At 41.6% G+C, this 5,630-nt stretch overlaps 1 pseudogene; it reads left to right on the forward strand.

The window, feature by feature from the left end:
• The first annotated feature begins 3,001 nt into the window (after positions 1 to 3,001).
• On the forward strand, positions 3,002 to 3,632 carry LOC118662981 (annotated as a pseudogene).
• Positions 3,633 to 5,630: the final 1,998 nt, after the last annotated feature.

The raw sequence follows: 5,630 nt of genomic DNA on the forward strand, positions 1-5,630 counted from the left end.
CAATGTCTTGTGTCCATTGGTTGTGCTTATATGCATGCATGCAGGTCCTTCGTTTGATCTCTTGCCCTCCCCTCTTGCCCCCCAACCCTCCCTGGCCTTCCTGCTGTAGTTTGACGGTCTGTTGGAGGCGGCTCTGCCTCTGTGTCTATTTTTGTTCATGAGTTTGTAGTGGTCTCTATTGTCCGTGAATGAGTGGGATCATGTGGTGTTTTTCCTTCATTGACTGGCTTATTTCACTTAGCATGGTGCTCTCCGGTTCCATCCATGCCGTTGCAAATGGTAAGAGTTCCTTTTTTATAGCAGCATGGTGTTCCGTCGTGTGGATGTGCCGCGGTTTTCTGGTCCATTCATCTGCAGATGGGCACTTGGGCTGTTTTCAGATCTTAGCTGTGGTGAACTGTGCTGCTATGAACTTAGGGTTTAACCTCCAACATTTATAGGGAACTCATACAACTCAACAAAAGGAAGATAAACAATCCAAGCAAAAAATGCGCAAAGGACCTAAATAGACACGTTTTAAAAGAGGACATTCAGAAAGCCAAGAGACATATGAGAACATGCTCAAAGTCACTAATCATCTGAGAGATGCAAATCAAAACAACAATGAGGTACCATCTCACACCTGTCAGAATGGCTATCATCAACAAATCAACAAACGACAAGTGCTGGAGAGGATGTGGAGAAAAAGGAACACTTGTGCACTGCTGGTGGGAATGCAGACTGGTGCAGCCACTATGGAAGACAGTATGGAGTTTCCTCAAAAAACTGAAAATGGAACTCCCATTTGACCCTGTGATCCCACTTCTAGGAATATATTCCAAGAAACCAGAAACACCAGTCAGAAAGGATATGTGTGTTTTTTTAAATTAACATTTCAAGCATAGTGTTTGCAGTAAGGATGAGCTATCCTTTAAAGAGTAAATCTGAAAAGCTATACTTGTATATTATAAGGAAAAAGTGTATGTCTACATTTGGAAAAGAAATGTGCTCTAAACAAAACTTAAAATTAAAAAAAAAAAAAAAAAAAAAAAAAAGAGTTAATCCTAAGAGTTTTCATCATAAGGAAAATTTGTTTCTGTTCTTTTCTTTTTATTGGAGATGATAGATGCTAACTAAATTTATTGCAGTAATTATTTTACAATACATATGTGTAAGTCAAACCATTATGCTATACACCTTAAACTTACACAGTGATGTGTGTCAATTATATCTCAATAAAATTGGGGGGTGGGATTTATCTCTGTTAAATTTCTGGATTGTCCTCCTATCTGCCTTCAGCCCCAATCAAGACCTAAAGCTAAAAGAGCTGCAGGTATTTCCTATTTGCTAGGTATGGGTTTTCCAACCACTACTCCAAATCAAGTTAGCCTCTTGCTGCAGCAAAGCTACTGGCTTTCACAGCCAACACCACTGTGGGTACCCTCTTCAGAGTACACCGGATGCTTAAGGCCACTCTGAGCGTGGGAATCTTACTCAGGGTGTCCAAGGACTTTACACAAGTGCACGAGCAAGGCCACAGTAATCTGCTTATGTACACTGCACAAGCGTGCCCTTCTATATCCCAAAAGACTGAGGTCACTCTTTTGGAAAGAAGCCTCTCTTGTCTAAGTAGTGTAAAGTTGTTACTGACCCTCTGGCAGCTCAGGTGTGGCTGCTATGTAGAGCCTGAGGGCTGCTCCTATATCAAGCTAAACTGCTGTTATGTGAGGCTGCTGTAGGTACATAGGCTGCTGCTGTTGTGTGAGAAAGATGTATTGTTACCTAGCCGGTGTGTGGCTACTGTAAGGGAATTGGCTTTGAAGAACTGTTTTGTCTAATGGCCCCTTGTTAGCAATGGCTACATAGCCACTGGCTTCTACAATAAAGACTTTCTTATATACCCACAACTTCTCATGCCTTCTCTGTCTTCTGATACCAGATATCCAAGGAGGTCCAGTCCCTGGCAAAGGGATAACTCAGACCCAACAATTGGTGTAGTGGAGCAGGATAAAGGAACTGAGTTCCTAACAACCACCCTAATAGGACAACAGCTCCAACAAATTAGGATGTAGAAGGAGGAAGCCCTAGGCCAGAACACCCATTCTTCAATTGAAGACTTCCATTGTTCAGCGATCCTTAACAAATATACAGTTTTCAATTTGCTGTTTGCTAAGCCCTATTGATTCTCATCACCCTGAAATAAGTGATTTTGAAAACTTTGTTCAGTTTCATAGGTGTGTTTTTTAAAAAAATATATTTTATTGATTTTTTACAGAGAGGAAGGGAGAGGGATAGAGTTAGAAACATCGATGAGAGAGAAGCATCAATCAGCTGCCTCCTGCACACCTCCTACTGGAGATGTGCCCGCAACCCAAGGCACATGCCCTTGACCGACATCGAACCTGGGACCTTTCAGTCTGCAGGCCGATGCTCTATCCACTGAGCCAAACCGGTCAGGGCTCATAGCTGTGTTTTGAGGAGAGGACTTGTTAACCGCTTCACTTCTTTATAGCTGAAGTCTATCTTAATATAATTTTATGTCCGAACTTAACATAATTTTAAAATATATTCTTATTGACTTTAGAGAGAGAGGAAGCAAAAGGGAGAGAGAGATAAACATAAATGAGAGAGAAACATTGATCAGCTGCCTCCTGCATGCCCCCTACTGGGGATTGAGCCCACAACCCAGGCATGTGTCCTGATTGGGATTTGAACCAGTGAACTTTTGGTTCATGGGTCGACGCTCAACCTCTGAGCCAATTTGCTGGGCTAACATAATTTTATAACTGTCTGAACTTTTCTGCTTTTGTTAGGGATACTTTAATGATGTTAATCCAATCCTATCTTCTTCCTTTGATTCATCCACAGACTCTATTCTACTCTGTCATTTTTCATAATAAGACTTCCCAACCACTCAGGGCTGTACAACAATGTCCAACTGCTATTTATTTAAAATAAAGACGTACTGCAGGAGCCCAATGCACAGAAAGGCTGCGGTGGTGCGCTGAGCTGGACAGGCACTATGAATAAAGAGGAACAGTTTGTGATGACAACATTTGTAGTGTTTGTCAACTGGTAACAGGCGAAGAAACACTCTCCTTCTGCCACGTTTGTTTTGAGCTGAATATTGAGAGTACCAATCTAATCTCTTGCACACCGTATCAGTAAGGGGCCATAAAGACTGCTTTGAAAAATACCATTTGATTGCAAGCCAGAATTGCCCTTGATCTAAGCTTTCAAAAAGTACTTATTGTGAAGTTGTTAACACCATTTTGACTAAGAAGATAAACTGGATGGCATACTACACAGAAAAGAAGGATGTGGATTCAGATTCTAAATGTTCTAAAACTCCCAGCATCACCTGTTTCATTTCAGGCATAAGCCAGATAGAAAGTTACTCCCACAGCTTGATTCCCAAGTACCAAAGTACTAAGCAAAGTGGATGGATGGGAAGTGCGGTGGCCTCTTGGGCTGCACACAAAGAATATCAGAGCAGAGAAAAATGAGACTCTGGGCTTGCTAAGGTACAAGAGTCAGGTGTCACTTCATTCCATGAAAGTGTATTGTTGCCTCATAGTCATGACCAGGCACAGAGAAAAGAAGAGACAATCCCTAACCCACAGGCCCAGCATCCACATTACAGCAGAGAGTAAAGCAACTGACTGCAAAGTTCTGAGGGCAAAAACAGTGAGCGCTTGAAGAATTAGTTAACACACCAAGTGCAGGAAAAAGATTCTTGCCCTAGCTTGTTTTGCTCAGTGGATAGAGTGTCAGCCTGTGGACTGAAGGATCCCGGGTTCGATTCCAGTCAAGGGCACATGCCCAGGTTATGGGATGAATTCCCAGTAGGGAGTATGCAAGAGGCAGTCGATCAATGATTCTCTCTCATCATTAATGTTTGTATCTTTCTCTCCCTTTCCTTTCCTCTCTGAAATCAATAAAAAAAAAATTTCTTTAAAGAAAAAGATTCTTTGGCCTCAGAGTTCCTTGTCCACCCCACTGCCATCAAACAGCTTTGCAAGAACTATTCAAAGTTACTATGTCTGCCAAGTTACCTGGGTGAGCAAGAATGAAGTCATGCAACCCATAAACAACAGAACTAAACATACACTTACTTCCTATGTCCTACCGTTCACTGGTCTGCCAAGCAAACAAACTTTGCACAAGTTGAAGAAAGTTAAGGTCCATTTTTTTATGGTCTTTAAATTTGCAAAGCTTCGAAGTAGTATTTAACATCTTTGTCAAATAAAACAGATCATTGCACTCTAGTCTTCTAGGATTAATCATTTGGGGAATCTTTTTTTCCCTATAATTACTAAATTTTCTAACTTCTACCACATATGACTACTTAAATATACTGTTACAGTACAATTTTATTAAACATAGTTAAAAATAGTTAATTCATATGGAAAAGCTGCTGCAAACAGCTTGGGTGGGGCTGCAAATTAGATGGGGCAGGATCTCAGGGAAACACCAGGGTAGGGCAAACAGTGTGCTCCAGGTTTATGAGGACTTAGATATGGTTTCCTGTCAGCCCTGGGACAGGGAAGGTCTCGGCATAGGAACAATGACCCCTGCGAGCACCTCCATCTGGTAGGAGGCCACCCCCGAGTTCCTGCCCCGCTGTCAAACAATTCAGTTCCTCCCCTGTATGTGTCTGGGTCTCCTAACATCTCCTGGCACCTCCGCCCCTCTATTAGTCTCAACATGCTTTCTTCTTTACTTCTCTAGTTGTAGGACATCCATTCTGCCAGCTTTCAGGCAGTTCTGAATGATGGTTGTTCTGTACTTTAGTTGAATGCTGGTGTGGTTGTGGGAGGATGTAAGTACCACATTTACCTATGCCTCCATTTTGACCAGAAATCTGTCCATTTTTAAACTAGGTTATTTCTTTTATTTCCTTTTAAAAAATATTTTTATTGGTTTTAGAGAGAGGAAGGGAGAGGGAGAGAGATAGAAACATTGATGAGAGAGAAACATCAATCAGCTGCCTCCTGCACTTTCCCACTGGGGATTGAGCCCACAAACCAGACATGTGCCTTACCAGGAATCAAACCAGTGACCTTTTGGTGCCTGGCACGATGCTCAACCACTGAGTCACCCCAGCCGGGTTAAACTTGGTTATTTCCTTTTTTTGCTATTCAGTATATGAGTTCCTTATATATTTTGGATATTAACCCCTTATTAGATATGTGGTTTGCAAGCCAAGAACAGTTACTTTTAGAATATGTCTTGTAGAGTGAAGACAAAAGCCAAAAAATAAGAGATTAAAGAAAGAAATGCTATATGTACACAACGGAATATTATTCAGCCATAAAAAAAGAATGAAAACTTGCCATTTGTGACAACATTATGCTAAGTGAAATAAATTAGACAGAGAAAGACAAGTATCCTATGATCTTACTTACATGCAGAATCTAAAAGCAGTAACAACAGCAAAACAAACTCATAGAAACAAAGAGCAGATTGGTGATAGCCAGAGGAAGGGAGGTAAGGGAGGACAGAATGGGTGAATGGGGTCAGAAAGTACAAAGTTCCAGTTATGAAATAAGTGATTCAGCCCTGGCTGGTGTGGTTCAGTGGCTGCGCATTGACCCCATGAACCAGGAGGTCATGGTTCAATTTCTGGTCAGGGCACATGCCCAGGTTGC

Source organism: Myotis myotis, unplaced genomic scaffold (assembly GCF_014108235.1).
Source record: "Myotis myotis isolate mMyoMyo1 unplaced genomic scaffold, mMyoMyo1.p scaffold_m19_p_1, whole genome shotgun sequence".
NCBI lineage: Eukaryota > Metazoa > Chordata > Mammalia > Chiroptera > Vespertilionidae > Myotis > Myotis myotis.